Here is a 19,464-nt window from a genome sequence, read left to right as displayed (position 1 = left end):
CTTAACTCATTCTCAACTACACCTTTTTACTCCAAAGTGTTAAGGGACTCAACAATCCATGTGTTCTGTCTGTCGTTAGGGCTCCTACTTCCTTTCCAATCGGAAACGTTTCAGAAATTAATGGGAAAGTTCTGAGTTGGTAACAAAATCTCTTGAGAAAAGGAGGGAGTATTACCACGTGTGAGGAATAAAATCATATTCTTCAGATTACCAACTGATATGCTAATTATGGTGTTCATGTGGTAAGTTTTAGCTTTAGTGATGTAAAAGTTATTCAATCAAAGCATAAAACTTCTTTTTTTTTTTTTTTTTTTTTAAACTGTTTTGTTGGATAGTGTAAAGCTTTACCCATGTGGAAAAGGACCTAGTATCCCTGGTTTACTGGTTCAATTCCTGCTATGGGAGTGACCCTCCTTTGGTACATGTACGCACATTCAAAAGCTGCCACGTACCTTGTAGATGGAATCAGTTTAGGTTTGAGCTGCTCTATGCAGCAAAAATGTCAACCACCAGAGTTTTTGGATATTTATTTGCACCACATACCATTGGAGGTCAAATCTCAAACCATTCTTATTTCTCTTATTTAACTCCTAGGTTTTAAGGGACTCAGCAACCCTTTTTTCCCTGTCTGTCATTAGAGCTCTCCTCCTTGCTGCAATCGGTTATGTTTTGGTACTGAATGGGAAAAATCGGTGGCTCTCTAGCCACGATGGAGACAGAATTGATTGAAAAAACAAGGGGCCAGTGCCTCTTCTGACCATCAAACGTTCAACCTTCAGCTTATGAGACTGATTTGCTTCCTACTGTGTTAACGAGGCAAGTTGCGAAAACTGAACAGCAGAAGTTTCTTGTGCCAAGTAGTAAACTTCTTTTTTTTAGATTGTCACTGATTCTGATATGCATCATTTCCCATATGGTCTAGCGGTTAGGATTCCTGGTTCTCACCCAGGCGGCCCGGGTTCGACTCCCGGTATGGGAAAGTACCCTTTTCTGTACTACCGCCAACTTTCAAAGACTGACACGTTGTTTTCGGACCAAAGTATTTCAGGTACAATTTGGATTTAAGCGTCAAAAATGCTGAACACCAGCTCCCTGTGACTTTTCATAGCTCAAACCATTCCCAACTACCTCTTTTTACACCAAAAGTGTTAAGAGACTCAACAACCCATGTGTACTATCTGTCATTTGGGTTCACAATTCCTTAACTATCAGAATTGTTTTAGAACTGAAAGGGAAAGTTCTAAGTTGGGGACAAGATCTCTTAAGAAAAGAGGAATATGCTGCCCCGTGTGAGGATCGAACTCACGACCTTCAGATTATGAGACTGACGCGCTACCTACTGCGCTAACGAGGCAAGACACACATGCTAATCTGCAGACATTTCTTGTGCAAGGCACGAAACTTATTTTTTTCATATTGTCAATGAGTTTGAAGGTATCTATTCCCATATGGTCTAGCGGTTAGGATTCCTGGTTTTCACCCAGGCGGCCCGGGTTCGACTCCCGGTATGGGAATGCACTTTTTTCTGTACTACTGCCAACATTCAAAGACCGAAATGTGTTTTGCAGATAAAAGTATTTCAGATAGAATTTGCACAATGCAGTCACAAATGCTAAACACCAGGGTATTTGTCATTCATTCTGACCTTTTGCACAAGATTTAATTTTGTTTCATAGCTTAACTCATTCTCAACTACACCTTTTTACTCCAAAGTGTTAAGGGACTCAACAATCCATGTGTTCTGTCTGTCGTTAGGGCTCCTACTTCCTTTCCAATCGGAAACGTTTCAGAAATTAATGGGAAAGTTCTGAGTTGGTAACAAAATCTCTTGAGAAAAGGAGGGAGTATTACCACGTGTGAGGAATAAAATCATATTCTTCAGATTACCAACTGATATGCTAATTATGGTGTTCATGTGGTAAGTTTTAGCTTTAGTGATGTAAAAGTTATTCAATCAAAGCATAAAACTTTTTTTTTTTTTTTTTTTTTTTTAAACTGTTTTGTTGGATAGTGTAAAGCTTTACCCATGTGGAAAAGGACCTAGTATCCCTGGTTTACTGGTTCAATTCCTGCTATGGGAGTGACCCTCCTTTGGTACATGTACGCACATTCAAAAGCTGCCACGTACCTTGTAGATGGAATCAGTTTAGGTTTGAGCTGCTCTATGCAGCAAAAATGTCAACCACCAGAGTTTTTGGATATTTATTTGCACCACATACCATTGGAGGTCAAATCTCAAACCATTCTTATTTCTCTTATTTAACTCCTAGGTTTTAAGGGACTCAGCAACCCTTTTTTCCCTGTCTGTCATTAGAGCTCTCCTCCTTGCTGCAATCGGTTATGTTTTGGTACTGAATGGGAAAAATCGGTGGCTCTCTAGCCACGATGGAGACAGAATTCATTGAAAAAACAAGGGGCCAGTGCCTCTTCTGACCATCAAACGTTCAACCTTCAGCTTATGAGACTGATTTGCTTCCTACTGTGTTAACGAGGCAAGTTGCGAAAACTGAACAGCAGAAGTTTCTTGTGCCAAGTAGTAAACTTCTTTTTTTTAGATTGTCACTGATTCTGATATGCATCATTTCCCATATGGTCTAGCGGTTAGGATTCCTGGTTCTCACCCAGGCGGCCTGGGTTCGACTCCCGGTATGGGAAAGTACCCTTTTCTGTACTACCGCCAACTTTCAAAGACTGACACGTTGTTTTCGGACCAAAGTATTTCAGGTACAATTTGGATTTAAGCGTCAAAAATGCTGAACACCAGCTCCCTGTGACTTTTCATAGCTCAAACCATTCCCAACTACCTCTTTTTACACCAAAAGTGTTAAGAGACTCAACAACCCATGTGTACTATCTGTCATTTGGGTTCACAATTCCTTAACTATCAGAATTGTTTTAGAACTGAAAGGGAAAGTTCTAAGTTGGGGACAAGATCTCTTAAGAAAAGAGGAATATGCTGCCCCGTGTGAGGATCGAACTCACGACCTTCAGATTATGAGACTGACGCGCTACCTACTGCGCTAACGAGGCAAGACACACATGCTAATCTGCAGACATTTCTTGTGCAAGGCACGAAACTTATTTTTTTCATATTGTCAATGAGTTTGAAGGTATCTATTCCCATATGGTCTAGCGGTTAGGATTCCTGGTTTTCACCCAGGCGGCCCGGGTTCGACTCCCGGTATGGGAATGCACTTTTTTCTGTACTACTGCCAACATTCAAAGACCGAAATGTGTTTTGCAGATAAAAGTATTTCAGATAGAATTTGCACAATGCAGTCACAAATGCTAAACACCAGGGTATTTGTCATTCATTCTGACCTTTTGCACAAGATTTAATTTTGTTTCATAGCTTAACTCATTCTCAACTACACCTTTTTACTCCAAAGTGTTAAGGGACTCAACAATCCATGTGTTCTGTCTGTCGTTAGGGCTCCTACTTCCTTTCCAATCGGAAACGTTTCAGAAATTAATGGGAAAGTTCTGAGTTGGTAACAAAATCTCTTGAGAAAAGGAGGGAGTATTACCACGTGTGAGGAATAAAATCATATTCTTCAGATTACCAACTGATATGCTAATTATGGTGTTCATGTGGTAAGTTTTAGCTTTAGTGATGTAAAAGTTATTCAATCAAAGCATAAAACTTCTTTTTTTTTTTTTTTTTTTTAAAACTGTTTTGTTGGATAGTGTAAAGCTTTACCCATGTGGAAAAGGACCTAGTATCCCTGGTTTACTGGTTCAATTCCTGCTATGGGAGTGACCCTCCTTTGGTACATGTACGCACATTCAAAAGCTGCCACGTACCTTGTAGATGGAATCAGTTTAGGTTTGAGCTGCTCTATGCAGCAAAAATGTCAACCACCAGAGTTTTTGGATATTTATTTGCACCACATACCATTGGAGGTCAAATCTCAAACCATTCTTATTTCTCTTATTTAACTCCTAGGTTTTAAGGGACTCAGCAACCCTTTTTTCCCTGTCTGTCATTAGAGCTCTCCTCCTTGCTGCAATCGGTTATGTTTTGGTACTGAATGGGAAAAATCGGTGGCTCTCTAGCCACGATGGAGACAGAATTGATTGAAAAAACAAGGGGCCAGTGCCTCTTCTGACCATCAAACGTTCAACCTTCAGCTTATGAGACTGATTTGCTTCCTACTGTGTTAACGAGGCAAGTTGCGAAAACTGAACAGCAGAAGTTTCTTGTGCCAAGTAGTAAACTTCTTTTTTTTAGATTGTCACTGATTCTGATATGCATCATTTCCCATATGGTCTAGCGGTTAGGATTCCTGGTTCTCACCCAGACGGCCCGGGTTCGACTCCCGGTATGGGAAAGTACCCTTTTCTGTACTACCGCCAACTTTCAAAGACTGACACGTTGTTTTCGGACCAAAGTATTTCAGGTACAATTTGGATTTAAGCGTCAAAAATGCTGAACACCAGCTCCCTGTGACTTTTCATAGCTCAAACCATTCCCAACTACCTCTTTTTACACCAAAAGTGTTAAGAGACTCAACAACCCATGTGTACTATCTGTCATTTGGGTTCACAATTCCTTAACTATCAGAATTGTTTTAGAACTGAAAGGGAAAGTTCTAAGTTGGGGACAAGATCTCTTAAGAGGAATATGCTGCCCCGTGTGAGGATCGAACTCACGACCTTCAGATTATGAGACTGACGCGCTACCTACTGCGCTAACGAGGCAAGACACACATGCAAATCTGCAGACATTTCTTGTGCAAGGCACGAAACTTATTTTTTTCATATTGTCAATGAGTTTGAAGGTATCTATTCCCATATGGTCTAGCGGTTAGGATTCCTGGTTTTCACCCAGGCGGCCCGGGTTCGACTCCCGGTATGGGAATGCACTTTTTTCTGTACTACTGCCAACATTCAAAGACCGAAATGTGTTTTGCAGATAAAAGTATTTCAGATAGAATTTGCACAATGCAGTCACAAATGCTAAACACCAGGGTATTTGTCATTCATTCTGACCTTTTGCACAAGATTTAATTTTGTTTCATAGCTTAACTCATTCTCAACTACACCTTTTTACTCCAAAGTGTTAAGGGACTCAACAATCCATGTGTTCTGTCTGTCGTTAGGGCTCCTACTTCCTTTCCAATCGGAAACGTTTCAGAAATTAATGGGAAAGTTCTGAGTTGGTAACAAAATCTCTTGAGAAAAGGAGGGAGTATTACCACGTGTGAGGAATAAAATCATATTCTTCAGATTACCAACTGATATGCTAATTATGGTGTTCATGTGGTAAGTTTTAGCTTTAGTGATGTAAAAGTTATTCAATCAAAGCATAAAACTTCTTTTTTTTTTTTTTTTTTTTAAAACTGTTTTGTTGGATAGTGTAAAGCTTTACCCATGTGGAAAAGGACCTAGTATCCCTGGTTTACTGGTTCAATTCCTGCTATGGGAGTGACCCTCCTTTGGTACATGTACGCACATTCAAAAGCTGCCACGTACCTTGTAGATGGAATCAGTTTAGGTTTGAGCTGCTCTATGCAACAAAAATGTCAACCACCAGAGTTTTTGGATATTTATTTGCACCACATACCATTGGAGGTCAAATCTCAAACCATTCTTATTTCTCTTATTTAACTCCTAGGTTTTAAGGGACTCAGCAACCCTTTTTTCCCTGTCTGTCATTAGAGCTCTCCTCCTTGCTGCAATCGGTTATGTTTTGGTACTGAATGGGAAAAATCGGTGGCTCTCTAGCCACGATGGAGACAGAATTGATTGAAAAAACAAGGGGCCAGTGCCTCTTCTGACCATCAAACGTTCAACCTTCAGCTTATGAGACTGATTTGCTTCCTACTGTGTTAACAAGGCAAGTTGCGAAAACTGAACAGCAGAAGTTTCTTGTGCCAAGTAGTAAACTTCTTTTTTTTAGATTGTCACTGATTCTGATATGCATCATTTCCCATATGGTCTAGCGGTTAGGATTCCTGGTTCTCACCCAGGCGGCCCGGGTTCGACTCCCGGTATGGGAAAGTACCCTTTTCTGTACTACCGCCAACTTTCAAAGACTGACACGTTGTTTTCGGACCAAAGTATTTCAGGTACAATTTGGATTTAAGCGTCAAAAATGCTGAACACCAGCTCCTTGTGACTTTTCATAGCTCAAACCATTCCCAACTACCTCTTTTTACACCAAAAGTGTTAAGAGACTCAACAACCCATGTGTACTATCTGTCATTTGGGTTCACAATTCCTTAACTATCAGAATTGTTTTAGAACTGAAAGGGAAAGTTCTAAGTTGGGGACAAGATCTCTTAAGAAAAGAGGAATATGCTGCCCCGTGTGAGGATCGAACTCACGACCTTCAGATTATGAGACTGACGCGCTACCTACTGCGCTAACGAGGCAAGACACACATGCTAATCTGCAGACATTTCTTGTGCAAGGCACGAAACTTATTTTTTTCATATTGTCAATGAGTTTGAAGGTATCTATTCCCATATGGTCTAGCGGTTAGGATTCCTGGTTTTCACCCAGGCGGCCCGGGTTCGACTCCCGGTATGGGAATGCACTTTTTTCTGTACTACTGCCAACATTCAAAGACCGAAATGTGTTTTGCAGATAAAAGTATTTCAGATAGAATTTGCACAATGCAGTCACAAATGCTAAACACCAGGGTATTTGTCATTCATTCTGACCTTTTGCACAAGATTTAATTTTGTTTCATAGCTTAACTCATTCTCAACTACACCTTTTTACTCCAAAGTGTTAAGGGACTCAACAATCCATGTGTTCTGTCTGTCGTTAGGGCTCCTACTTCCTTTCCAATCGGAAACGTTTCAGAAATTAATGGGAAAGTTCTGAGTTGGTAACAAAATCTCTTGAGAAAAGGAGGGAGTATTACCACGTGTGAGGAATAAAATCATATTCTTCAGATTACCAACTGATATGCTAATTATGGTGTTCATGTGGTAAGTTTTAGCTTTAGTGATGTAAAAGTTATTCAATCAAAGCATAAAACTTCTTTTTTTTTTTTTTTTTTTTTAAACTGTTTTGTTGGATAGTGTAAAGCTTTACCCATGTGGAAAAGGACCTAGTATCCCTGGTTTACTGGTTCAATTCCTGCTATGGGAGTGACCCTCCTTTGGTACATGTACGCACATTCAAAAGCTGCCACGTACCTTGTAGATGGAATCAGTTTAGGTTTGAGCTGCTCTATGCAGCAAAAATGTCAACCACCAGAGTTTTTGGATATTTATTTGCACCACATACCATTGGAGGTCAAATCTCAAACCATTCTTATTTCTCTTATTTAACTCCTAGGTTTTAAGGGACTCAGCAACCCTTTTTTCCCTGTCTGTCATTAGAGCTCTCCTCCTTGCTGCAATCGGTTATGTTTTGGTACTGAATGGGAAAAATCGGTGGCTCTCTAGCCACGATGGAGACAGAATTGATTGAAAAAACAAGGGGCCAGTGCCTCTTCTGACCATCAAACGTTCAACCTTCAGCTTATGAGACTGATTTGCTTCCTACTGTGTTAACGAGGCAAGTTGCGAAAACTGAACAGCAGAAGTTTCTTGTGCCAAGTAGTAAACTTCTTTTTTTTAGATTGTCACTGATTCTGATATGCATCATTTCCCATATGGTCTAGCGGTTAGGATTCCTGGTTCTCACCCAGACGGCCCGGGTTCGACTCCCGGTATGGGAAAGTACCCTTTTCTGTACTACCGCCAACTTTCAAAGACTGACACGTTGTTTTCGGACCAAAGTATTTCAGGTACAATTTGGATTTAAGCGTCAAAAATGCTGAACACCAGCTCCCTGTGACTTTTCATAGCTCAAACCATTCCCAACTACCTCTTTTTACACCAAAAGTGTTAAGAGACTCAACAACCCATGTGTACTATCTGTCATTTGGGTTCACAATTCCTTAACTATCAGAATTGTTTTAGAACTGAAAGGGAAAGTTCTAAGTTGGGGACAAGATCTCTTAAGAGGAATATGCTGCCCCGTGTGAGGATCAAACTCACGACCTTCAGATTATGAGACTGACGCGCTACCTACTGCGCTAACGAGGCAAGACACACATGCAAATCTGCAGACATTTCTTGTGCAAGGCACGAAACTTATTTTTTTCATATTGTCAATGAGTTTGAAGGTATCTATTCCCATATGGTCTAGCGGTTAGGATTCCTGGTTTTCACCCAGGCGGCCCGGGTTCGACTCCCGGTATGGGAATGCACTTTTTTCTGTACTACTGCCAACATTCAAAGACCGAAATGTGTTTTGCAGATAAAAGTATTTCAGATAGAATTTGCACAATGCAGTCACAAATGCTAAACACCAGGGTATTTGTCATTCATTCTGACCTTTTGCACAAGATTTAATTTTGTTTCATAGCTTAACTCATTCTCAACTACACCTTTTTACTCCAAAGTGTTAAGGGACTCAACAATCCATGTGTTCTGTCTGTCGTTAGGGCTCCTACTTCCTTTCCAATCGGAAACGTTTCAGAAATTAATGGGAAAGTTCTGAGTTGGTAACAAAATCTCTTGAGAAAAGGAGGGAGTATTACCACGTGTGAGGAATAAAATCATATTCTTCAGATTACCAACTGATATGCTAATTATGGTGTTCATGTGGTAAGTTTTAGCTTTAGTGATGTAAAAGTTATTCAATCAAAGCATAAAACTTCTTTTTTTTTTTTTTTTTTTTTAAAACTGTTTTGTTGGATAGTGTAAAGCTTTACCCATGTGGAAAAGGACCTAGTATCCCTGGTTTACTGGTTCAATTCCTGCTATGGGAGTGACCCTCCTTTGGTACATGTACGCACATTCAAAAGCTGCCACGTACCTTGTAGATGGAATCAGTTTAGGTTTGAGCTGCTCTATGCAACAAAAATGTCAACCACCAGAGTTTTTGGATATTTATTTGCACCACATACCATTGGAGGTCAAATCTCAAACCATTCTTATTTCTCTTATTTAACTCCTAGGTTTTAAGGGACTCAGCAACCCTTTTTTCCCTGTCTGTCATTAGAGCTCTCCTCCTTGCTGCAATCGGTTATGTTTTGGTACTGAATGGGAAAAATCGGTGGCTCTCTAGCCACGATGGAGACAGAATTGATTGAAAAAACAAGGGGCCAGTGCCTCTTCTGACCATCAAACGTTCAACCTTCAGCTTATGAGACTGATTTGCTTCCTACTGTGTTAACAAGGCAAGTTGCGAAAACTGAACAGCAGAAGTTTCTTGTGCCAAGTAGTAAACTTCTTTTTTTTAGATTGTCACTGATTCTGATATGCATCATTTCCCATATGGTCTAGCGGTTAGGATTCCTGGTTCTCACCCAGGCGGCCCGGGTTCGACTCCCGGTATGGGAAAGTACCCTTTTCTGTACTACCGCCAACTTTCAAAGACTGACACGTTGTTTTCGGACCAAAGTATTTCAGGTACAATTTGGATTTAAGCGTCAAAAATGCTGAACACCAGCTCCTTGTGACTTTTCATAGCTCAAACCATTCCCAACTACCTCTTTTTACACCAAAAGTGTTAAGAGACTCAACAACCCATGTGTACTATCTGTCATTTGGGTTCACAATTCCTTAACTATCAGAATTGTTTTAGAACTGAAAGGGAAAGTTCTAAGTTGGGGACAAGATCTCTTAAGAAAAGAGGAATATGCTGCCCCGTGTGAGGATCGAACTCACGACCTTCAGATTATGAGACTGACGCGCTACCTACTGCGCTAACGAGGCAAGACACACATGCTAATCTGCAGACATTTCTTGTGCAAGGCACGAAACTTATTTTTTTCATATTGTCAATGAGTTTGAAGGTATCTATTCCCATATGGTCTAGCGGTTAGGATTCCTGGTTTTCACCCAGGCGGCCCGGGTTCGACTCCCGGTATGGGAATGCACTTTTTTCTGTACTACTGCCAACATTCAAAGACCGAAATGTGTTTTGCAGATAAAAGTATTTCAGATAGAATTTGCACAATGCAGTCACAAATGCTAAACACCAGGGTATTTGTCATTCATTCTGACCTTTTGCACAAGATTTAATTTTGTTTCATAGCTTAACTCATTCTCAACTACACCTTTTTACTCCAAAGTGTTAAGGGACTCAACAATCCATGTGTTCTGTCTGTCGTTAGGGCTCCTACTTCCTTTCCAATCGGAAACGTTTCAGAAATTAATGGGAAAGTTCTGAGTTGGTAACAAAATCTCTTGAGAAAAGGAGGGAGTATTACCACGTGTGAGGAATAAAATCATATTCTTCAGATTACCAACTGATATGCTAATTATGGTGTTCATGTGGTAAGTTTTAGCTTTAGTGATGTAAAAGTTATTCAATCAAAGCATAAAACTTTTTTTTTTTTTTTTTTTTTTTAAACTGTTTTGTTGGATAGTGTAAAGCTTTACCCATGTGGAAAAGGACCTAGTATCCCTGGTTTACTGGTTCAATTCCTGCTATGGGAGTGACCCTCCTTTGGTACATGTACGCACATTCAAAAGCTGCCACGTACCTTGTAGATGGAATCAGTTTAGGTTTGAGCTGCTCTATGCAGCAAAAATGTCAACCACCAGAGTTTTTGGATATTTATTTGCACCACATACCATTGGAGGTCAAATCTCAAACCATTCTTATTTCTCTTATTTAACTCCTAGGTTTTAAGGGACTCAGCAACCCTTTTTTCCCTGTCTGTCATTAGAGCTCTCCTCCTTGCTGCAATCGGTTATGTTTTGGTACTGAATGGGAAAAATCGGTGGCTCTCTAGCCACGATGGAGACAGAATTGATTGAAAAAACAAGGGGCCAGTGCCTCTTCTGACCATCAAACGTTCAACCTTCAGCTTATGAGACTGATTTGCTTCCTACTGTGTTAACGAGGCAAGTTGCGAAAACTGAACAGCAGAAGTTTCTTGTGCCAAGTAGTAAACTTCTTTTTTTTAGATTGTCACTGATTCTGATATGCATCATTTCCCATATGGTCTAGCGGTTAGGATTCCTGGTTCTCACCCAGACGGCCCGGGTTCGACTCCCGGTATGGGAAAGTACCCTTTTCTGTACTACCGCCAACTTTCAAAGACTGACACGTTGTTTTCGGACCAAAGTATTTCAGGTACAATTTGGATTTAAGCGTCAAAAATGCTGAACACCAGCTCCCTGTGACTTTTCATAGCTCAAACCATTCCCAACTACCTCTTTTTACACCAAAAGTGTTAAGAGACTCAACAACCCATGTGTACTATCTGTCATTTGGGTTCACAATTCCTTAACTATCAGAATTGTTTTAGAACTGAAAGGGAAAGTTCTAAGTTGGGGACAAGATCTCTTAAGAGGAATATGCTGCCCCGTGTGAGGATCGAACTCACAACCTTCAGATTATGAGACTGACGCGCTACCTACTGCGCTAACGAGGCAAGACACACATGCTAATCTGCAGACATTTCTTGTGCAAGGCACGAAACTTATTTTTTTCATATTGTCAATGAGTTTGAAGGTATCTATTCCCATATGGTCTAGCGGTTAGGATTCCTGGTTTTCACCCAGGCGGCCCGGGTTCGACTCCCGGTATGGGAATGCACTTTTTTCTGTACTACTGCCAACATTCAAAGACCGAAATGTGTTTTGCAGATAAAAGTATTTCAGATAGAATTTGCACAATGCAGTCACAAATGCTAAACACCAGGGTATTTGTCATTCATTCTGACCTTTTGCACAAGATTTAATTTTGTTTCATAGCTTAACTCATTCTCAACTACACCTTTTTACTCCAAAGTGTTAAGGGACTCAACAATCCATGTGTTCTGTCTGTCGTTAGGGCTCCTACTTCCTTTCCAATCGGAAACGTTTCAGAAATTAATGGGAAAGTTCTGAGTTGGTAACAAAATCTCTTGAGAAAAGGAGGGAGTATTACCACGTGTGAGGAATAAAATCATATTCTTCAGATTACCAACTGATATGCTAATTATGGTGTTCATGTGGTAAGTTTTAGCTTTAGTGATGTAAAAGTTATTCAATCAAAGCATAAAACTTCTTTTTTTTTTTTTTTTTTTTAAAACTGTTTTGTTGGATAGTGTAAAGCTTTACCCATGTGGAAAAGGACCTAGTATCCCTGGTTAACTGGTTCAATTCCTGCTATGGGAGTGACCCTCCTTTGGTACATGTACGCACATTCAAAAGCTGCCACGTACCTTGTAGATGGAATCAGTTTAGGTTTGAGCTGCTCTATGCAACAAAAATGTCAACCACCAGAGTTTTTGGATATTTATTTGCACCACATACCATTGGAGGTCAAATCTCAAACCATTCTTATTTCTCTTATTTAACTCCTAGGTTTTAAGGGACTCAGCAACCCTTTTTTCCCTGTCTGTCATTAGAGCTCTCCTCCTTGCTGCAATCGGTTATGTTTTGGTACTGAATGGGAAAAATCGGTGGCTCTCTAGCCACGATGGAGACAGAATTGATTGAAAAAACAAGGGGCCAGTGCCTCTTCTGACCATCAAACGTTCAACCTTCAGCTTATGAGACTGATTTGCTTCCTACTGTGTTAACAAGGCAAGTTGCGAAAACTGAACAGCAGAAGTTTCTTGTGCCAAGTAGTAAACTTCTTTTTTTTAGATTGTCACTGATTCTGATATGCATCATTTCCCATATGGTCTAGCGGTTAGGATTCCTGGTTCTCACCCAGGCGGCCCGGGTTCGACTCCCGGTATGGGAAAGTACCCTTTTCTGTACTACCGCCAACTTTCAAAGACTGACACGTTGTTTTCGGACCAAAGTATTTCAGGTACAATTTGGATTTAAGCGTCAAAAATGCTGAACACCAGCTCCTTGTGACTTTTCATAGCTCAAACCATTCCCAACTACCTCTTTTTACACCAAAAGTGTTAAGAGACTCAACAACCCATGTGTACTATCTGTCATTTGGGTTCACAATTCCTTAACTATCAGAATTGTTTTAGAACTGAAAGGGAAAGTTCTAAGTTGGGGACAAGATCTCTTAAGAAAAGAGGAATATGCTGCCCCGTGTGAGGATCGAACTCACGACCTTCAGATTATGAGACTGACGCGCTACCTACTGCGCTAACGAGGCAAGACACACATGCTAATCTGCAGACATTTCTTGTGCAAGGCACGAAACTTATTTTTTTCATATTGTCAATGAGTTTGAAGGTATCTATTCCCATATGGTCTAGCGGTTAGGATTCCTGGTTTTCACCCAGGCGGCCCGGGTTCGACTCCCGGTATGGGAATGCACTTTTTTCTGTACTACTGCCAACATTCAAAGACCGAAATGTGTTTTGCAGATAAAAGTATTTCAGATAGAATTTGCACAATGCAGTCACAAATGCTAAACACCAGGGTATTTGTCATTCATTCTGACCTTTTGCACAAGATTTAATTTTGTTTCATAGCTTAACTCATTCTCAACTACACCTTTTTACTCCAAAGTGTTAAGGGACTCAACAATCCATGTGTTCTGTCTGTCGTTAGGGCTCCTACTTCCTTTCCAATCGGAAACGTTTCAGAAATTAATGGGAAAGTTCTGAGTTGGTAACAAAATCTCTTGAGAAAAGGAGGGAGTATTACCACGTGTGAGGAATAAAATCATATTCTTCAGATTACCAACTGATATGCTAATTATGGTGTTCATGTGGTAAGTTTTAGCTTTAGTGATGTAAAAGTTATTCAATCAAAGCATAAAACTTTTTTTTTTTTTTTTTTTTTTAAACTGTTTTGTTGGATAGTGTAAAGCTTTACCCATGTGGAAAAGGACCTAGTATCCCTGGTTTACTGGTTCAATTCCTGCTATGGGAGTGACCCTCCTTTGGTACATGTACGCACATTCAAAAGCTGCCACGTACCTTGTAGATGGAATCAGTTTAGGTTTGAGCTGCTCTATGCAGCAAAAATGTCAACCACCAGAGTTTTTGGATATTTATTTGCACCACATACCATTGGAGGTCAAATCTCAAACCATTCTTATTTCTCTTATTTAACTCCTAGGTTTTAAGGGACTCAGCAACCCTTTTTTCCCTGTCTGTCATTAGAGCTCTCCTCCTTGCTGCAATCGGTTATGTTTTGGTACTGAATGGGAAAAATCGGTGGCTCTCTAGCCACGATGGAGACAGAATTGATTGAAAAAACAAGGGGCCAGTGCCTCTTCTGACCATCAAACGTTCAACCTTCAGCTTATGAGACTGATTTGCTTCCTACTGTGTTAACGAGGCAAGTTGCGAAAACTGAACAGCAGAAGTTTCTTGTGCCAAGTAGTAAACTTCTTTTTTTTAGATTGTCACTGATTCTGATATGCATCATTTCCCATATGGTCTAGCGGTTAGGATTCCTGGTTCTCACCCAGGCGGCCCGGGTTCGACTCCCGGTATGGGAAAGTACCCTTTTCTGTACTACCGCCAACTTTCAAAGACTGACACGTTGTTTTCGGACCAAAGTATTTCAGGTACAATTTGGATTTAAGCGTCAAAAATGCTGAACACCAGCTCCCTGTGACTTTTCATAGCTCAAACCATTCCCAACTACCTCTTTTTACACCAAAAGTGTTAAGAGACTCAACAACCCATGTGTACTATCTGTCATTTGGGTTCACAATTCCTTAACTATCAGAATTGTTTTAGAACTGAAAGGGAAAGTTCTAAGTTGGGGACAAGATCTCTTAAGAAAAGAGGAATATGCTGCCCCGTGTGAGGATCGAACTCACGACCTTCAGATTATGAGACTGACGCGCTACCTACTGCGCTAACGAGGCAAGACACACATGCTAATCTTCAGACATTTCTTGTGCAAGGCACGAAACTTATTTTTTTCATATTGTCAATGAGTTTGAAGGTATCTATTCCCATATGGTCTAGCGGTTAGGATTCCTGGTTTTCACCCAGGCGGCCCGGGTTCGACTCCCGGTATGGGAATGCACTTTTTTCTGTACTACTGCCAACATTCAAAGACCGAAATGTGTTTTGCAGATAAAAGTATTTCAGATAGAATTTGCACAATGCAGTCACAAATGCTAAACACCAGGGTATTTGTCATTCATTCTGACCTTTTGCACAAGATTTAATTTTGTTTCATAGCTTAACTCATTCTCAACTACACCTTTTTACTCCAAAGTGTTAAGGGACTCAACAATCCATGTGTTCTGTCTGTCGTTAGGGCTCCTACTTCCTTTCCAATCGGAAACGTTTCAGAAATTAATGGGAAAGTTCTGAGTTGGTAACAAAATCTCTTGAGAAAAGGAGGGAGTATTACCACGTGTGAGGAATAAAATCATATTCTTCAGATTACCAACTGATATGCTAATTATGGTGTTCATGTGGTAAGTTTTAGCTTTAGTGATGTAAAAGTTATTCAATCAAAGCATAAAACTTTTTTTTTTTTTTTTTTTTAAACTGTTTTGTTGGATAGTGTAAAGCTTTACCCATGTGGAAAAGGACCTAGTATCCCTGGTTTACTGGTTCAATTCCTGCTATGGGAGTGACCCTCCTTTGGTACATGTACGCACATTCAAAAGCTGCCACGTACCTTGTAGATGGAATCAGTTTAGGTTTGAGCTGCTCTATGCAGCAAAAATGTCAACCACCAGAGTTTTTGGATATTTATTTGCACCACATACCATTGGAGGTCAAATCTCAAACCATTCTTATTTCTCTTATTTAACTCCTAGGTTTTAAGGGACTCAGCAACCCTTTTTTCCCTGTCTGTCATTAGAGCTCTCCTCCTTGCTGCAATCGGTTATGTTTTGGTACTGAATGGGAAAAATCGGTGGCTCTCTAGCCACGATGGAGACAGAATTCATTGAAAAAACAAGGGGCCAGTGCCTCTTCTGACCATCAAACGTTCAACCTTCAGCTTATGAGACTGATTTGCTTCCTACTGTGTTAACGAGGCAAGTTGCGAAAACTGAACAGCAGAAGTTTCTTGTGCCAAGTAGTAAACTTCTTTTTTTTAGATTGTCACTGATTCTGATATGCATCATTTCCCATATGGTCTAGCGGTTAGGATTCCTGGTTCTCACCCAGGCGGCCCGGGTTCGACTCCCGGTATGGGAAAGTACCCTTTTCTGTACTACCGCCAACTTTCAAAGACTGACACGTTGTTTTCGGACCAAAGTATTTCAGGTACAATTTGGATTTAAGCGTCAAAAATGCTGAACACCAGCTCCCTGTGACTTTTCATAGCTCAAACCATTCCCAACTACCTCTTTTTACACCAAAAGTGTTAAGAGACTCAACAACCCATGTGTACTATCTGTCATTTGGGTTCACAATTCCTTAACTATCAGAATTGTTTTAGAACTGAAAGGGAAAGTTCTAAGTTGGGGACAAGATCTCTTAAGAAAAGAGGAATATGCTGCCCCGTGTGAGGATCAAACTCACGACCTTCAGATTATGAGACTGACGCGCTACCTACTGCGCTAACGAGGCAAGACACACATGCTAATCTGCAGACATTTCTTGTGCAAGGCACGAAACTTATTTTTTTCATATTGTTAATGAGTTTGAAGGTATCTATTCCCATATGGTCTAGCAGTTAGGATTCCTGGTTTTCACCCAGGCGGCCCGGGTTCGACTCCCGGTATGGGAATGCACTTTTTTCTGTACTACTGCCAACATTCAAAGACCGAAATGTGTTTTGCAGATCAAAGTATTTCAGATAGAATTTGCACAATGCAGTCACAAATGCTAAACACCAGGGTATTTGTCATTCATTCTGACCTTTTGCACAAGATTTAATTTTGTTTCATAGCTTAACTCATTCTCAACTACACCTTTTTACTCCAAAGTGTTAAGGGACTCAACAATCCATGTGTTCTGTCTGTCGTTAGGGCTCCTACTTCCTTTCCAATCAGAAACGTTTCAGAAATTAATGGGAAAGTTCTGAGTTGGTAACAAAATCTCTTGAGAAAAGGAGGGAGTATTACCACGTGTGAGGAATAAAATCATATTCTTCAGATTACCAACTGATATGCTAATTATGGTGTTCATGTGGTAAGTTTTAGCTTTAGTGATGTAAAAGTTATTCAATCAAAGCATAAAACTTTTTTTTTTTTTTTTTTTTAAACTGTTTTGTTGGATAGTGTAAAGCTTTACCCATGTGGAAAAGGACCTAGTATCCCTGGTTTACTGGTTCAATTCCTGCTATGGGAGTGACCCTCCTTTGGTACATGTACGCACATTCAAAAGCTGCCACGTACCTTGTAGATGGAATCAGTTTAGGTTTGAGCTGCTCTATGCAGCAAAAATGTCAACCACCAGAGTTTTTGGATATTTATTTGCACCACATACCATTGGAGGTCAAATCTCAAACCATTCTTATTTCTCTTATTTAACTCCTAGGTTTTAAGGGACTCAGCAACCCTTTTTTCCCTGTCTGTCATTAGAGCTCTCCTCCTTGCTGCAATCGGTTATGTTTTGGTACTGAATGGGAAAAATCGGTGGCTCTCTAGCCACGATGGAGACAGAATTCATTGAAAAAACAAGGGGCCAGTGCCTCTTCTGACCATCAAACGTTCAACCTTCAGCTTATGAGACTGATTTGCTTCCTACTGTGTTAACGAGGCAAGTTGCGAAAACTGAACAGCAGAAGTTTCTTGTGCCAAGTAGTAAACTTCTTTTTTTTAGATTGTCACTGATTCTGATATGCATCATTTCCCATATGGTCTAGCGGTTAGGATTCCTGGTTCTCACCCAGGCGGCCCGGGTTCGACTCCCGGTATGGGAAAGTACCCTTTTCTGTACTACCGCCAACTTTCAAAGACTGACACGTTGTTTTCGGACCAAAGTATTTCAGGTACAATTTGGATTTAAGCGTCAAAAATGCTGAACACCAGCTCCCTGTGACTTTTCATAGCTCAAACCATTCCCAACTACCTCTTTTTACACCAAAAGTGTTAAGAGACTCAACAACCCATGTGTACTATCTGTCATTTGGGTTCACAATTCCTTAACTATCAGAATTGTTTTAGAACTGAAAGGGAAAGTTCTAAGTTGGGGACAAGATCTCTTAAGAAAAGAGGAATATGCTGCCCCGTGTGAGGATCGAACTCACGACCTTCAGATTATGAGACTGACGCGCTACCTACTGCGCTAACGAGGCAAGACACACATGCTAATCTGCAGACATTTCTTGTGCAAGGCACGAAACTTATTTTTTTCATATTGTCAATGAGTTTGAAGGTATCTATTCCCATATGGTCTAGCGGTTAGGATTCCTGGTTTTCACCCAGGCGGCCCGGGTTCGACTCCCGGTATGGGAATGCACTTTTTTCTGTACTACTGCCAACATTCAAAGACCGAAATGTGTTTTGCAGATAAAAGTATTTCAGATAGAATTTGCACAATGCAGTCACAAATGCTAAACACCAGGGTATTTGTCATTCATTCTGACCTTTTGCACAAGATTTAATTTTGTTTCATAGCTTAACTCATTCTCAACTACACCTTTTTACTCCAAAGTGTTAAGGGACTCAACAATCCATGTGTTCTGTCTGTCGTTAGGGCTCCTACTTCCTTTCCAATCGGAAACGTTTCAGAAATTAATGGGAAAGTTCTGAGTTGGTAACAAAATCTCTTGAGAAAAGGAGGGAGTATTACCACGTGTGAGGAATAAAATCATATTCTTCAGATTACCAACTGATATGCTAATTATGGTGTTCATGTGGTAAGTTTTAGCTTTAGTGATGTAAAAGTTATTCAATCAAAGCATAAAACTTTTTTTTTTTTTTTTTTTTTTAAACTGTTTTGTTGGATAGTGTAAAGCTTTACCCATGTGGAAAAGGACCTAGTATCCCTGGTTTACTGGTTCAATTCCTGCTATGGGAGTGACCCTCCTTTGGTACATGTACGCACATTCAAAAGCTGCCACGTACCTTGTAGATGGAATCAGTTTAGGTTTGAGCTGCTCTATGCAGCAAAAATGTCAACCACCAGAGTTTTTGGATATTTATTTGCACCACATACCATTGGAGGTCAAATCTCAAACCATTCTTATTTCTCTTATTTAACTCCTAGGTTTTAAGGGACTCAGCAACCCTTTTTTCCCTGTCTGTCATTAGAGCTCTCCTCCTTGCTGCAATCGGTTATGTTTTGGTACTGAATGGGAAAAATCGGTGGCTCTCTAGCCACGATGGAGACAGAATTCATTGAAAAAACAAGGGGCCAGTGCCTCTTCTGACCATCAAACGTTCAACCTTCAGCTTATGAGACTGATTTGCTTCCTACTGTGTTAACGAGGCAAGTTGCGAAAACTGAACAGCAGAAGTTTCTTGTGCCAAGTAGTAAACTTCTTTTTTTTAGATTGTCACTGATTCTGATATGCATCATTTCCCATATGGTCTAGCGGTTAGGATTCCTGGTTCTCACCCAGGCGGCCCGGGTTCGACTCCCGGTATGGGAAAGTACCCTTTTCTGTACTACCGCCAACTTTCAAAGACTGACACGTTGTTTTCGGACCAAAGTATTTCAGGTACAAT

At 40.4% G+C, this 19,464-nt stretch overlaps 34 non-coding genes across 34 annotated transcripts; 23 read left to right on the top strand and 11 right to left on the bottom strand.

Annotated features, from left to right (window-relative positions):
• Positions 1-907: 907 nt before the first annotated feature.
• TRNAE-CUC (transfer RNA glutamic acid (anticodon CUC)) lies at positions 908-979 on the top strand. The gene has a single exon. It is a non-coding gene; the product is annotated as a tRNA-Glu (tRNA).
• Positions 980-1,281: 302 nt separating this feature from the next.
• Positions 1,282-1,354, bottom strand: TRNAM-CAU (transfer RNA methionine (anticodon CAU)). Its single transcript has one exon. It is a non-coding gene; the product is annotated as a tRNA-Met (tRNA).
• An 88-nt stretch (positions 1,355-1,442) lies between these two features.
• On the top strand, positions 1,443-1,514 carry TRNAE-UUC (transfer RNA glutamic acid (anticodon UUC)). The gene has a single exon. It is a non-coding gene; the product is annotated as a tRNA-Glu (tRNA).
• A 1,069-nt stretch (positions 1,515-2,583) lies between these two features.
• TRNAE-CUC (transfer RNA glutamic acid (anticodon CUC)) lies at positions 2,584-2,655 on the top strand. Its single transcript has one exon. It is a non-coding gene; the product is annotated as a tRNA-Glu (tRNA).
• Positions 2,656-2,957: 302 nt separating this feature from the next.
• TRNAM-CAU (transfer RNA methionine (anticodon CAU)) lies at positions 2,958-3,030 on the bottom strand. The gene has a single exon. It is a non-coding gene; the product is annotated as a tRNA-Met (tRNA).
• An 88-nt stretch (positions 3,031-3,118) lies between these two features.
• On the top strand, positions 3,119-3,190 carry TRNAE-UUC (transfer RNA glutamic acid (anticodon UUC)). Its single transcript has one exon. It is a non-coding gene; the product is annotated as a tRNA-Glu (tRNA).
• A 1,069-nt stretch (positions 3,191-4,259) lies between these two features.
• Positions 4,260-4,331, top strand: TRNAE-CUC (transfer RNA glutamic acid (anticodon CUC)). The gene has a single exon. It is a non-coding gene; the product is annotated as a tRNA-Glu (tRNA).
• Positions 4,332-4,628: 297 nt separating this feature from the next.
• Positions 4,629-4,701, bottom strand: TRNAM-CAU (transfer RNA methionine (anticodon CAU)). The gene has a single exon. It is a non-coding gene; the product is annotated as a tRNA-Met (tRNA).
• Positions 4,702-4,789: 88 nt separating this feature from the next.
• TRNAE-UUC (transfer RNA glutamic acid (anticodon UUC)) lies at positions 4,790-4,861 on the top strand. Its single transcript has one exon. It is a non-coding gene; the product is annotated as a tRNA-Glu (tRNA).
• A 1,069-nt stretch (positions 4,862-5,930) lies between these two features.
• Positions 5,931-6,002, top strand: TRNAE-CUC (transfer RNA glutamic acid (anticodon CUC)). The gene has a single exon. It is a non-coding gene; the product is annotated as a tRNA-Glu (tRNA).
• A 302-nt stretch (positions 6,003-6,304) lies between these two features.
• Positions 6,305-6,377, bottom strand: TRNAM-CAU (transfer RNA methionine (anticodon CAU)). Its single transcript has one exon. It is a non-coding gene; the product is annotated as a tRNA-Met (tRNA).
• Positions 6,378-6,465: 88 nt separating this feature from the next.
• Positions 6,466-6,537, top strand: TRNAE-UUC (transfer RNA glutamic acid (anticodon UUC)). Its single transcript has one exon. It is a non-coding gene; the product is annotated as a tRNA-Glu (tRNA).
• A 1,069-nt stretch (positions 6,538-7,606) lies between these two features.
• On the top strand, positions 7,607-7,678 carry TRNAE-CUC (transfer RNA glutamic acid (anticodon CUC)). Its single transcript has one exon. It is a non-coding gene; the product is annotated as a tRNA-Glu (tRNA).
• A 297-nt stretch (positions 7,679-7,975) lies between these two features.
• On the bottom strand, positions 7,976-8,048 carry TRNAM-CAU (transfer RNA methionine (anticodon CAU)). The gene has a single exon. It is a non-coding gene; the product is annotated as a tRNA-Met (tRNA).
• Positions 8,049-8,136: 88 nt separating this feature from the next.
• TRNAE-UUC (transfer RNA glutamic acid (anticodon UUC)) lies at positions 8,137-8,208 on the top strand. Its single transcript has one exon. It is a non-coding gene; the product is annotated as a tRNA-Glu (tRNA).
• A 1,070-nt stretch (positions 8,209-9,278) lies between these two features.
• TRNAE-CUC (transfer RNA glutamic acid (anticodon CUC)) lies at positions 9,279-9,350 on the top strand. The gene has a single exon. It is a non-coding gene; the product is annotated as a tRNA-Glu (tRNA).
• Positions 9,351-9,652: 302 nt separating this feature from the next.
• On the bottom strand, positions 9,653-9,725 carry TRNAM-CAU (transfer RNA methionine (anticodon CAU)). Its single transcript has one exon. It is a non-coding gene; the product is annotated as a tRNA-Met (tRNA).
• An 88-nt stretch (positions 9,726-9,813) lies between these two features.
• TRNAE-UUC (transfer RNA glutamic acid (anticodon UUC)) lies at positions 9,814-9,885 on the top strand. Its single transcript has one exon. It is a non-coding gene; the product is annotated as a tRNA-Glu (tRNA).
• Positions 9,886-10,953: 1,068 nt separating this feature from the next.
• TRNAE-CUC (transfer RNA glutamic acid (anticodon CUC)) lies at positions 10,954-11,025 on the top strand. The gene has a single exon. It is a non-coding gene; the product is annotated as a tRNA-Glu (tRNA).
• A 297-nt stretch (positions 11,026-11,322) lies between these two features.
• On the bottom strand, positions 11,323-11,395 carry TRNAM-CAU (transfer RNA methionine (anticodon CAU)). The gene has a single exon. It is a non-coding gene; the product is annotated as a tRNA-Met (tRNA).
• Positions 11,396-11,483: 88 nt separating this feature from the next.
• On the top strand, positions 11,484-11,555 carry TRNAE-UUC (transfer RNA glutamic acid (anticodon UUC)). Its single transcript has one exon. It is a non-coding gene; the product is annotated as a tRNA-Glu (tRNA).
• A 1,069-nt stretch (positions 11,556-12,624) lies between these two features.
• TRNAE-CUC (transfer RNA glutamic acid (anticodon CUC)) lies at positions 12,625-12,696 on the top strand. The gene has a single exon. It is a non-coding gene; the product is annotated as a tRNA-Glu (tRNA).
• Positions 12,697-12,998: 302 nt separating this feature from the next.
• Positions 12,999-13,071, bottom strand: TRNAM-CAU (transfer RNA methionine (anticodon CAU)). The gene has a single exon. It is a non-coding gene; the product is annotated as a tRNA-Met (tRNA).
• Positions 13,072-13,159: 88 nt separating this feature from the next.
• Positions 13,160-13,231, top strand: TRNAE-UUC (transfer RNA glutamic acid (anticodon UUC)). Its single transcript has one exon. It is a non-coding gene; the product is annotated as a tRNA-Glu (tRNA).
• A 1,067-nt stretch (positions 13,232-14,298) lies between these two features.
• Positions 14,299-14,370, top strand: TRNAE-CUC (transfer RNA glutamic acid (anticodon CUC)). Its single transcript has one exon. It is a non-coding gene; the product is annotated as a tRNA-Glu (tRNA).
• Positions 14,371-14,672: 302 nt separating this feature from the next.
• Positions 14,673-14,745, bottom strand: TRNAM-CAU (transfer RNA methionine (anticodon CAU)). Its single transcript has one exon. It is a non-coding gene; the product is annotated as a tRNA-Met (tRNA).
• Positions 14,746-14,833: 88 nt separating this feature from the next.
• TRNAE-UUC (transfer RNA glutamic acid (anticodon UUC)) lies at positions 14,834-14,905 on the top strand. Its single transcript has one exon. It is a non-coding gene; the product is annotated as a tRNA-Glu (tRNA).
• Positions 14,906-15,970: 1,065 nt separating this feature from the next.
• On the top strand, positions 15,971-16,042 carry TRNAE-CUC (transfer RNA glutamic acid (anticodon CUC)). Its single transcript has one exon. It is a non-coding gene; the product is annotated as a tRNA-Glu (tRNA).
• Positions 16,043-16,344: 302 nt separating this feature from the next.
• TRNAM-CAU (transfer RNA methionine (anticodon CAU)) lies at positions 16,345-16,417 on the bottom strand. Its single transcript has one exon. It is a non-coding gene; the product is annotated as a tRNA-Met (tRNA).
• An 88-nt stretch (positions 16,418-16,505) lies between these two features.
• TRNAE-UUC (transfer RNA glutamic acid (anticodon UUC)) lies at positions 16,506-16,577 on the top strand. The gene has a single exon. It is a non-coding gene; the product is annotated as a tRNA-Glu (tRNA).
• Positions 16,578-17,642: 1,065 nt separating this feature from the next.
• TRNAE-CUC (transfer RNA glutamic acid (anticodon CUC)) lies at positions 17,643-17,714 on the top strand. Its single transcript has one exon. It is a non-coding gene; the product is annotated as a tRNA-Glu (tRNA).
• Positions 17,715-18,016: 302 nt separating this feature from the next.
• Positions 18,017-18,089, bottom strand: TRNAM-CAU (transfer RNA methionine (anticodon CAU)). The gene has a single exon. It is a non-coding gene; the product is annotated as a tRNA-Met (tRNA).
• Positions 18,090-18,177: 88 nt separating this feature from the next.
• On the top strand, positions 18,178-18,249 carry TRNAE-UUC (transfer RNA glutamic acid (anticodon UUC)). The gene has a single exon. It is a non-coding gene; the product is annotated as a tRNA-Glu (tRNA).
• Positions 18,250-19,316: 1,067 nt separating this feature from the next.
• On the top strand, positions 19,317-19,388 carry TRNAE-CUC (transfer RNA glutamic acid (anticodon CUC)). Its single transcript has one exon. It is a non-coding gene; the product is annotated as a tRNA-Glu (tRNA).
• The last annotated feature ends 76 nt before the right edge of the window (positions 19,389-19,464 follow it).

This window comes from Ranitomeya variabilis, chromosome 5 (genome assembly GCF_051348905.1).
Source record: "Ranitomeya variabilis isolate aRanVar5 chromosome 5, aRanVar5.hap1, whole genome shotgun sequence".
Taxonomy (NCBI): domain Eukaryota; kingdom Metazoa; phylum Chordata; class Amphibia; order Anura; family Dendrobatidae; genus Ranitomeya; species Ranitomeya variabilis.
The sequence above is the reverse complement of the archived record's forward strand: the minus strand, read 5'-3'. Positions and strand labels throughout refer to the sequence as shown.